The sequence below is a fragment of the Hoplias malabaricus genome, chromosome 7 (genome assembly GCF_029633855.1).
Source record: "Hoplias malabaricus isolate fHopMal1 chromosome 7, fHopMal1.hap1, whole genome shotgun sequence".
Lineage (NCBI taxonomy): Eukaryota > Metazoa > Chordata > Actinopteri > Characiformes > Erythrinidae > Hoplias > Hoplias malabaricus.
The window spans coordinates 17426967-17439656 of NC_089806.1; positions in this window are offsets into that span (position 1 = coordinate 17426967).

Genomic DNA, 12690 nt, shown 5'->3' on the forward strand with positions numbered 1-12690 from the left:
CCAGCTGTTTTTCTAGCTCTACTTTTCTTCCAGCTAAAAAAAAATGACATATTGCCATTCCAGACATACTCCGCTTTACCTCTTTTGACAAACCATGACAAGGAAAATTAAACATTGACCTTAAAATAATTAGACCTCTTTCCTTATTTTTAACAATTCCGGGGCCCAATTTCACCAACCTAATCAGGTGACATGTATAGATATCTATCTTAGCTCCATTTCTTTTATCTTCTGATAGTATTTCACAAGCCATCTCTGAAGCGATGGCATTGATCAGTTAACCCTTCTGACCTTGCGCCAGATCTCCGGAAGGGATAGCATGACCGCAGAGTGATGAGCAGACGGCAAAAAAGGAGCACTACAGTCACCAGGGAATCATGTCACCAAGAGGTCAAAGTCATGAGGGGCTTCCATTATCTTGGTGGGCCTTCTTGTTTGCAACTTCAAAAGCATTTAAATACAACAGTAGCTGTCCCAAGGACCCTTTGTGACCTGGCTCCTTTGTGTGAGGGTCTGGAGGGTGACTGGCTTCACTCATGGCTGTGACAGCCCTGGTGTGGTGTGCCTTATGAAGGGTCTAACGTTACACGAGGGCTCCAGTATTAGAGGCTGATGACGAACGAGTAAACCGGCGAAGCTGATTCATTTGTGTCTAACGAAAAATAAATAAGAATGAGCAGGGGAAACAACAGTTAAACAGTCCTCAATCTTAGCGCTAGTTATTGGAAAATAATAGGTCTGAGAAAGAGGAAGTCTCAAGGGCCTTTAATCAATTTCCCCTGAGATGAGCAATCAAGATGAAAGGCTTGAGTCCAGGGTCTTGAGCTCCAGACATTGTGGGCTGGTTGGTGTATGAGAGAGATGGGCTTTAATTTGTCTTCTCGGGGTGTCCAGGCATCTTTAAAAGCTTAATTGTTACCAAAGGCAGCCTTGGTGCCATGTGTGAACGGAAATGGTTTCAAGGCCTGCTGCTGTAAACTCACACATCCAAAGTGACCACGAACTGGGAATGATGAAGCTGTAGGTGGCTTCAGTGCCCAGTGAGCAAATCCAGTACAGCCTACCATAAAGTTTCCATTTACAAAAGCTATAGAATTGCAATAGCAGACATTTTCTGGCAACTGTGTATTAATAGAATTTGACCCAGGAACATGTGTGAAGTAAAATGGTTTGAAGTCTCGTGGCTGTAAACCAATATATACCCAAGGTGACTAAAATTAGAAATCATAAAGCCCTAGGTATAGCTTAAAACACTCCTTTAATGTAAAGTGAATAAAATTGAGTAGTGCCTTTAATAAAAGTCAAATATCCACAAGATTAAAAATAATGCTAGCTGTGGGAGGAAACCAGAGCATCCGGAGGAAACCCACGCGGACAACACACCACACTCCTCACAGACAGTCACCCGGAGCAGGAATCGATCCCACAACCTCCAGGCCCCTGGAGCTGTGTGACTACGACACTACCTGCTGCGCCACCGTGCCGCCCACAATGAGGCAAACAGATGCTAAAAGAAGTAAACAGAAAACACATTCATTGAGACCAATGATTACTCACGTCTTACTGGTTCTATAATACATAAAGATAGCGACAATTGGTTTATATGAGTTTCAGTCCTCAGTTACTCAGCTATTAAGCAATGAGAGCATTTCAATACAGCTCGTTAGTTACTTTGACCACTTAAAGCTTGGACTTAATAATCGCCCAATTAAAAAAAATATATATAAATACACAATTACATTATTCCTCATAACTAATGATACATCGTTTAATATCAAAAATTCAATAACTGTGAAGCAAAATATACTCTGTACATACCATGCCCGCATGACCTTGATTTGGATGAAGTGGACACTGAAGAATAATGAATCAATGAAGGATCTCAGTTATGTCCTGAGTGGATCATCACTCTCTTAAACGCTAAATGAAGTCCGGGCGTCTGTGCAAACTAACCTTAAGTTTAAGGTCAAATTAACAGGCATTTTCTTTCACTGTTTACAGCAACCCCATCTCCTTCGTGTGGCCACAATGTAAACTCCCGCTATAGGGTTTCAGGTGCGGCAGTGAAACAGGCTACCGAGTGCTTGGCGGGAACTCAGCTCGTCTTTGTTCTGCACACACAGGAGTAGTAATCCCTGCACCTGAGGCCATTTTCAGGGAGGTACCTGTAAGCCGAGAGCTATCCAGAACATCCTGAAGGAGAAGCTACAATACGTATATCCCCTCTTAAGATCCATTACCTGCTTGTGCTCTAACAGGAATGTGAAGAATTCTTCCCTTTCACTGAAAAATCAGCTCCCCAAATTATTGTTTTTCTTTTGGATTGGAAATAAACATGAGTGTGTAAGACACAACATTTTGTAAATGCATATTTACAATCATGCTACAGTATAATAGGATATGATTTGAAGTAACTGAATAGCAGTCAGCAGTAACAAAGCACAGCACTGAATCCTTCCACATGTGCGGATGGGGAGATTAAGTCATTTCCCGCTGACAAGCCAAAGACAACATCCCATCATCAGAATGAAGTGTAGCCATATTTCTTCTTAAAAGGACATGCAAAGAAAATGTGAAATATTAAGTGAAATGGCGCCAAGAGCTGCTTAATTGTTTGGGATGGGTTCAGGAAGAGGACACCTACACTTTTGCTCTTAATGGTCCTGGAGGTGAGCTTGAAGCAGAGTAAACACCACAGTGTGACGGACAGGAGCTAAAAAGAATGAGCGGAAAACAGTAGCTTCTCTGTGCACTTGAGAAACATGGCTTGATCATCACTAATGCGACAGTAATTGCTCCTTGATGCCTAGCCTGCCAAGACCTTGCTGCCGTGAGTCGGTAAAAAAAAAAAAAAAAAAAAAAAAAACCTTGGAAATGGAATGTCAAAGGGATAATCCCTGTGTTACTGCTGACAGATCCTCTTGACCTTTGACTGCTGGATGTAATGTAGAGGGAGGATTGAAGCTAACAACTTTGTTAATGATGCCAATTTAAAGGGAATAACTAAAGGTTTTAAGATTTTCAGGCAATGCATTGAAACACAGGAGGAGGTGCCGGAGGTGCTTACTTTTTTTGCAAATGACCACAAATGGTTCTGGCATGCCAGCCAGCAGAAGCATGTGGGGAGTCTTGCTATAGGGCTGCTCTGAGCATGTGGAGCACACTTGAATATATATCTAAATATTTCATCTCAAAACAATGGGAGCCAAGGATCTTTCAATAGCCCGAATTCCTTCTCCATGTGTGAGAAACCAGCCTTCCTCGCCATGAACTTAAAACTGTAACAAGTTTATTCAGATTAGCTGTAACCATGGCTGGAGACAGGACGAAAGAGACTTACGGAACTGCAGTAAAATCCTAAATTTATATTTAGTCAGCACTGTGGTTTGGTATTGAAAAGGCTACTATTGTAAGTTCTGCTTACATCTGGTCCTTACTAAAATTCTTCTTTTCTATCAATAGAAATGTGTACAATCTGAGACGGTTCTTCCTGAGACTGTTCTATCAGCCAATATGGAATAATAGAAACATTGAGGAAACATTTCTGAAGAGGCTATTTATATAGTTAGAGCAGAAAAGCAAATTAACAAAAAAGAAACTTAAACTAAACAATTAAAATTAAACAAGGAACCCAGTAAACAAGGAACGTCCCTGGACATTAAAAATAGGTCTAAAAGTAGTCTGTCCGTCAAGGACATATTTTAAACGTCAATGGACGTCCAAAATCCATCTTAATAATTAGTTAAGTGGTGACCAATCGATAACGTCAGTGGACGTCCAAAATGCGTTTTATACAAGTAATTTATTTCAGGACCAATTAATAACGTCAATGGACGTCCAAAATACATCTAATAGTCGTCTTTTCAATGTCTGTGTTTGGACGTCTTTTCAACTTTCATTTTCAACCTTAAGAGAACGTTGATTAGACGGCAGTCATTACATCATTCCAACGTTGACTCAACGGCTAAATGTTTACTGGGCACACATCTCTTTCTTCACATCTTCTGACTGAACTTTAGGGTGTGGAACAGTATACCTGCATGTTTCTTTAACAAAAATCAACAACAAGTCTCCTAAAAAGAATGGAATTTGTAATTAAGGCAAAGCTAAGGGTGGACTCTAAACACTGAAAATGTTGATAAGCTTGGTTTTTGAGGCCTATGTGACGATTTCTGTAAAACAAAGATACTTTCCTTACACTGAAATTGACTGGATATGAAATAAATGAGGCTGGTTTCTAACTTATGTATTGTATAGCATCCATTTGCTCTGTAATGAAATATCCAGAAACACCTTTTAGGAAGCATCGCGTATCAAAACAAGGTGAGCATGGCACAAGCTGTTAAAACATTATCTTTAGCACATTTCTCCAGTATCTCTGAGCTGAGAGGAGTCTGTTCAAGTGATCCACATTTCAGCAAGCTGTAGGGGTCAGGGAAGCAGTGCCAAAAAACGTCAGGGGCCTGTCAACCATCCCCTGGTTTGTCATCGGCCTTATCAGATTCTGCTTTGCCTCGCGCAGTATCTCCTTCCTCGGCGTGAATGGAAAAATAGAATTCATTCAGACAGGAGAGCGTATGGCGGCTAGGCGTGTGTGTTTCTTTGACGCTGGCTAAACAAAAACGGATTCTGAAATATGCCAGATCTCTTCCAGATGGTTTCACACGCTACCTCACAGTGCCGTTTCAGCACCACATTTATGACCATCGTGCCTCAATGTGGCCATTCTGTTCACATAGCTCCCATGAGACGCATAAGATAACAAATCCTTTTTTTTTCATGTAAAGAGCTTTTCTTAGCATTAATGTGCTACCTTTGTATTTATATGTTAACCGTGTACATTTAAAACTGAACACAATTTAAAGGGTAGCATTAGGTGTACAGATGTGTGTGTGTTTGTGTAACATAATGTAATTGAGAATTCAAATATATATATTGTCATTTTCTCATCAAAGTACAGCTTAAAAACTAAAAAAAGTAGTGTGAAAAGCAATTTATTTGTCACTGAATTTGTTGAGGTCAGTAAGGGAAAAAGTGCTGCAAAATCATGTGCATTGAATGTTGCATAATGATACTTAGTATTAAAACAGTGTCGCAGTCACACAGCTCCAGGGACCTGGAGGTTGTGGGTTCGATTCCCGCTCCGGGTGACTGTCTGTGAGGAGTTTGGTGTGTTCTCCCCGTGTCCGCGTGGGTTTCCTCTGGGTGCTCCGGTTTCCTCCCACAGTCCAAAAACACACGTTGGTAGGTGGATTGGCGACTCAAAAATGTGAGTGTGTGAGTGAATATGTGACTGTGTGTGTTGCCCTGTGAAGGACTGGCGCCCCCTTCAGGGTGTATTCCTGCCTTGCGCCCAATGATTCCAGGTAGGCTCTGGACCCACCGCGACCCTGAATTGGATAAGCGCTTACAGATAATGAATAAATGAATGAATAAAAGAGTTTGAATGAATGACCAAACCAAAAATGGTGTTATATTGCTTATTTATGATGGCAATGTTAAATTTATCCATTGCTTCTGCTACAAAATCCTGAAATGTGTGGTCATTCTGAAGTGTTTAGCATTAGAGAGAACATGAAAGGCCCTTATTTTAAGATAAGGCCCAGGTCCTTTTAGGTGCAAGATGACAAACTATTCCCGTTGCCTGTTTTCTTAGAGAAAATGACATGTTTAAATGGACTTAAAGGCTCCAGTTGAAGCGTATGTGTGTGTAAGTCTTTCCATGAGCCTCTTCCGATGCTTATGTTTTAGTCTAGTCAAAGAGCAATATATGACTAGTATGAAAATGCCTCATATGTTCCAATCTGTAAGCAGGTGATCACTGTGCTGCTAGTCTGCTCTTTCTTTCTTTCTTTCTTTTCCCGTCATGGTCTCCCTGCTGCACCAACAATTTGGAGGACAAACATGCAATTGGCCCCAGTAACAGACAGCCCCTTTAGTTAAAGCTGTGCAGTGTGAATTATGGCAAAGCTTTGAATTATGGGGGAGCTACAGTGCTTCTTATCTGCAGGGAGTTATTTCTCTGACTTTGTTCCACAGCACTTAGGCATACAGATGAGCAATTGTTAAAGCGAGAGAAAGAGCAACAGCAGAAAACATTTCAGAAAAAGACACATTTACAAACACTGAATCGGTGGTTTGTGCCATAGCAAGCCAAAGCTGTTTGGTTGCCTGGGGGAAGTGCACTATACTGTCGGTCTTCATACAGTGCCACTATGGCATGGGTGCTTTACCCACACAAACACAAACACACACACACACACGCACACGCTCAGACAGCATTACAAACATTCCTTCCTAATTGTACATTTGACGTCTTTCAAAGGGGAAGAAGTGGCAATCCAGATACAAGGAATCCAGGGATAAAGAAGATATGGACCACATCCGTCCCGCGTCTCCCGTGGGCTATTTAAAAGTACAGTAGGCTGTATTTTCCGCTGCAAAGCCAAGCACCCACCCTTCCGTCTTCGTTCCATATTGAAAACAGATGCTGTTGGATGCAAGGCCCTGCTAATTTAAGTGGACAGGGCATATGGAGTAGAATCATTGCACACTACCCCCTATTGGCTTTCATTTCAGAAGCTCTTGGAAACATGCTCTGTGAACAGAGGTCTGTTGCGCAGCAGTGAAGAACTCTTACTTTTATGAATGTGATCCCAGCAGGAGCGGGTCTGAGCGAACAGACGGTTCCCCAAATAAGCCGGTCACACGTATGGCCTTTCCATGCTCTTAAATACACTCCTCTCTGAAGGCAAAGTTCACAGCTGGTAAGCTAAACAAACATTATGGATATGATGATAACAGTATTCCTCACACACTCGTGATTCAGTTTTCCTGAGAACTACAACTTCACACAACTATGTTTATCCATTCATTCGTCTTCTGTATCCCCTTTATCCTTTTCAGGATCGCGTTGGGTCCAGAGCCTACCCCAAATCACTGGGCACAAGGCAGGAGCAAACCCTGGACGGGGCCACAACTATGTTTTGTAGAGATAAAAATCTTTCTTTCATTTTTTCTAAGGAACTCACTCCCCTAGGAATAGAGCTCATGGCTGAAACTCAGTAGTACTGTGAGTTACAACAATCTCATGGAAGGATGTGCACAATTTTCTGCATGTCAGTGAGTGCCTGTGTGCGACATGGACGAATAAATCACTTAAATATTTTTCTTTTATGTGGCTGCATGCGTTGGTTAATTTCAGTCATTTCTAGCTCACATTTACTGCTTTAGCACTGTCGTAACTGGAGCTGTTTTTTTTTTTTTACCCAGAATATTGACTTAGCCAAGCCTGATCAGCACACACAGGTGAGCACCACTGCTGCTTGGGCCATGCTGACATTGTTTGAGTTATCAGTTTTGTCCAGACGTATTCATGGCTTCTTGAATAATAACACAGTATGGAATGGAGGAAGAAGAGTAACTGGCTGCATATAAAGAAAGATCCTACGCGTAACAGTTGCTTTGCTTCCTTGAGATTAAAATCATTTTCAAATTTAATGAATTTTTATCCTTTGCAATTGTTACAGCATCAGGTATTTTTGGGAGAGATGTGAAGGGATGTTCATTGGTAAATTCAGTCTTAGAAGTTGGATTTTGCTCATCTATTCTTGTGATTACACTTTGGATGTGTTTGTTTTTGTTTTTTTCCCAGTACTGCTCCTTATTTGACATCTACACGTCCTTTCAGGTCTACTCATAGTGAAGATGGGCATAAACACATATAGATTTGTTCAAATCTGAAGAAAGAGAAGAGTTTCATCTCTCAAACGTGAAAAGTTTGGCGGATGGTTACCCTTTTGGTGGACCACCAGGTCCTTCATGTTTGTTATGAGGCATGGAAGTGGCTGAATTGTCTATTATTTCGATCTAAAGTGATGTGACAGACCACTGTGGCCACGATTCCGAAAAAGCTTAACTGGCTTTAATCTTTATGACTTCATGGCTCATCCTTATGCAAACATTGGAAAAAGAAGAAAATCTGCTGTAAAAGTCAAGCAAATAAAGGGGTTAATCTGTTGTAGATAAATAAAATATGCTTCATCTCAACGTCACTGTGTGCTCCTTTCATTCCAGCGTTCCAATAGAACGTAAAGACACTATCACGAATAATAACGAGTACCGCCACAGTGTCCCCCAATGCTCCAGTCACATCCTTTTCTTTTCTGAGACGGCTTTTCACTAGAAATTCCACTTTAGCCAGTGGATCATTAGTGAGGTGAGGCACTGATGTTGGGTAGTTCTGGATCACAAATGCCACTCTAACTTATTAAATGAGTCACATTATTCTAGAAAAAAAACAATAAGCCCCATGTGGGACTATTTTGGACTTTCTCTAACTGTTGCTTGGCCTTGGGCACTCACATGGAAATCATGTACAAGTCTGAACCCGTTACACTGAATAAATAAACTACTGTTTAGTGAAGAAAATAACAAGCAAAATATTGACCTTTTCTTGATCTTGCCTGAATTTTCAAATTACAGCTACAACAGTCTTTTTTCAGTAGTGCAGGTGTAAACATGATTCTAGATGTGACTCGTTTGACTAATGCTAAAACCCCCACTTAAGGATTTTTAATAATGAAAATGTTCAGGAACTTTGCCATTCCCAAAATGTTTTTAAATCAGAGAAAAATGAAACGTTCACAAGACGTATTAAATTCCCAAAGACAAAATGTCTTTTTAAAGGCCAGAGGAGGAAATCAAAGGGCTGATGTACAGATGGCTTGGCATCTGTCAGCCCCTGAACTTTTAGGTTAAGAGCCTGTTTTGTTATCTCCCGCATGCCCTTTGGGTATGATTAGGTGATGTTTTCCCTGTCCACCTTGTGTACTTGTGCTTAAATGTCAAAACTATGGCAGGAATGCTAGCAAGAGGAGGTCAAATGAGGTCATGTGGAGGATGTAAACAACAATGTTTTCTTTTCTTTTTTCCTAATGGTCTGATCCACTTAAGAAAAGGGCACACTGCGAGCCTACCCTGATCCCTTTGGCCTCTGTGTGAGGATTTTGAAAAGGGATTTAGTTTTTAGATCGCAATCAGACCCGACCTGAGTTTTTACACTGACTATGGAAGAATCCAATAGTCCACACAATAGACCCTCTATTTTCCACGAGGATACTGCTGATTGGCTGACTAAACTATAACAAACATAATAATTGGTTAAGTTCAGGGAAAGGTTCGTAAATGCAGTACTGCTATCCAAGGCTGTATAGGAGATTTCATGGTTTCAGTCTCTGGCACTGTAGTCGGAATCCTTCAAAAAAGAGTCCGTTTTGTACCTGTTTGAGTTGACTATGCAGAATTTGCTCTCCAGCAGAGAAAGTGAATATGGCCATGGATAAGCTAAGCACCTGGTTTGAATTAGCATAAATTTACGGGAAAAGGTCTCCCATGGGAATCGCTTAAATGATGCATATTTAGGATCTTTTTTGACAGAATCTTGACACTTAAAATTTTGGTCAGGGCCAAATTCCAAAATACATTTAACAAAGCATAAAATTATTTCTAAATAGACTTTGCGTTATGACTAAGGCTTTGACTGGAGCCCCACCTAGTGCCAAGGGGAAGAAAAACATGTTCAAAACAAAATGTGTATGAAAATGTAACGGGTGAAAAAAAAAAGCTGGCTATTCTATTCAGAATAGGTCTAAAAATAGTCAGTCCGATGTTTTAAACGTTAGTGGCCTTCCACAATCCATCTTAACAAGTCAGTAAATTTAAGACGAATTAATAACGTCAGTGGACGTGCAAAATGCGTTTAGACTGGGGACCTGTTAATAACATGAATGGATACACAAAATTCACTTTAAACAAGTCAGTTATTTGGGGACCATCAATGGATGGCCAAAATCTGTTTAAAAAAATAATAATAAATAAAAAAAACGGGCTTCCTGAGCAAAGTCATATTCCATCACTTCAATTATTTTATTCTCCTCTTGGGTAAGACTCCTCTGGATTGTTATCTTAAGAAAAAAATGATGGTGCACTTGCATGCTCACTCAAAATTTAAATTACAATCTTTCTGAAACATGTTACAATAAACTTAAATATACTTAAATAAAATAAAATGTTCTGGCTCATTTACATTAGACTTTGATAATAAATGAACTTACAGAAACATTCAGGGAAAGAAACAAGTAAATACATTTGTTTTGGAATATTTTGAATAAAACTGTGTGTGTGTGGCTTACAGTAAAATGAATACTGAAATGTATTTCTTGAAAAAGAACAGGCTCCATATTGTTATGTTTCTACATTTTGGCACAACTGTTTTGAGTAAAGTATCAGCAGATAGAACAGTTGGCATACATTCATGGAGTATATTCATTCACTGTCTGTAACCCTTATGCAGCTCAGGGTCGCAGTGGGTCCGGAGCCTACCTGGAATCATTGGGCGCAAGGCGGGAATACACCCTGGAGGGGGCCCCAGTCCTTCACAGGGCAACACTCACACATTCATTCACACCTACAGACACTTTTGAGTCGCAAGACCATCGAAGAGAGAATTCAGAAACCAATGAGAGAAACCTTATCTGAGATTCAGTTGATGTAACAGCGTTAGTGAAAATATAGCTCTTAATAGCACCCTGCAATTAAACTAGCATTTCATATACTTTACTTTTTTGGCTATTTGATTAATAATTTAAGGTTGTGTTCATTTTTTTTTTTTTTTTTTTTTTTTTTTTGAGAATAGAAGTAGTTTCATAAAGCGCAACTACAAGACAAATGAGCTATAGTTCTGAGCCTGATAAATGTGCTGTCAGAACTGATATAACAAGAATATTATATAACAATATCTATTTTAAAGTTTCAGCGGGCATTGTGAATAGTGTATTTTGCTCTTTTACTCCTCAGTAGCAATATTTCTACAGTCAGTAGAGGGACTCTGCCCTCTAGTGGACAACATTGGCTACAACACAAAATCAAAGGCGGAAAAAATGTTTATTTAGTGAATGTTAATATTTGCCTTTTTCACAATCATTAACACCTTACAACCCTGTGTTATACACCAGGATTTCTAACAGTCACCTGGGTGACATACGAGTGCAGTAAATATAGAATTATAAAAGTATCAGCACTGAGCTGTTCCACATTAAATCCAAACTCTCAGGTGAAGCTGAAATCTGTTCCACCTTAAACGACGCAGGGTACTACTTTAAAATAAGACTACACTTATTAACGTTTATAAATGGTTTAAAATCTATTTATTTGAGAGAAAGGGCAACAGTGACCTTTCAAATCCTCTCCTAAAAATAAAGGTGCTACAACAGGGTTCTCTGAGCCAGGCCATAGGCAGAGCACATCTGTAACTCGATCTTACAGTTCATTACCTGTTTAACTGTATCAGCATAAATGGTTCTTTATGGCATCTCTCAAAGAAGCCTTAGCAGTTCATTTATTTTTAAGAGTGTTATTCTTGTATTTTTCTTGTCACAATCGTCACACACATTTATTATTCATTCATTCATTATCTGTAACCGCTTATGCAGCTCAGGGTCGCGGTGGGTCCAGAGCCTACCTGGAATCATTGGGCGCAAGGCGGGAATAGGAGGGGGCGCCAGTCCTTCACAGGGCAACACACACGCTTTCACTCACACCTACGGACACTTTTGAGTCCCCAATCCAACTACCAACATGTGTTTTTGGACTGTGGGAGGAAACCGAAGCACACAGAGGAAACCCACACAGAGACGGGGAGAACACACCAACTCCTCACAGACAGTCACCCGGAGCGGGAATCGAACCCACAACCTCCAGGCCCCTGGAGCTGTGTGACTGTGACACTACCTGCTGCGCCACCGTGCACACAATTATTAGGCAGCATTAAATTTTGGTAACCAATGCACAACCAAAATAACACATGTTGTGCACAAAAAATAATACTTTTGTGGTAAAGACCACATTAAATAATTATTTTATTTGACAATGCTAATGCTTATGTTAAAATGCTGTTTTGGATAATACCAACCAGACTTCTGAAACTAATGTGATGGTGTCAACATACAATTCACAATTCATTCAATTCACAATTCAGACTAATTCATTTGTTTAAACACCCTGAAATGTTGAAAATTAAAGAGTAAAATACTTATGTGGTGATGTCCATGAAACTATTTACAAACCTCATTTTCAGAAACTGGGACAGTTTGCAAAAAGAAAAAAAAATACAATAATTGGCAAATCAAACCCTCAACATTAATGATGAAAACCATTACTGATAAAAAAAATATATACAGATTTTGTGTACTTAAAAGTACAGGGGATGCAACCATATCCCTGTCCCAACCTTTGGGAAAATTCTGGTGGCATCAAATGAAAAATAGACAATGGACAAAATGGAATATAAGGGAGTCAACTGCAACCACAACCAATGCTTAGCATCAACCTGGATTAAGCAATGGCAGGAATTCTGCACCAATGCTTAACAAACATCAGCTATTTGGTGACATTGAATGTCAGGAGACACACCCATTGCACACTCACCCAATCACTAAAACACACACCTGTGGACCTTTCACACAGCCAATCAATCTACCAACATGAGCTTTCAGATTATGTTTTCAAACCTACGAAGACCCAAGTATAACATGCTAAACTAGGGACCCGAAGGCCCTGGAGCAATTGCTGGACACATTATTATCAGAGCATGAGTTGACCTCAGAACCATTCACATTATCCATACCATGT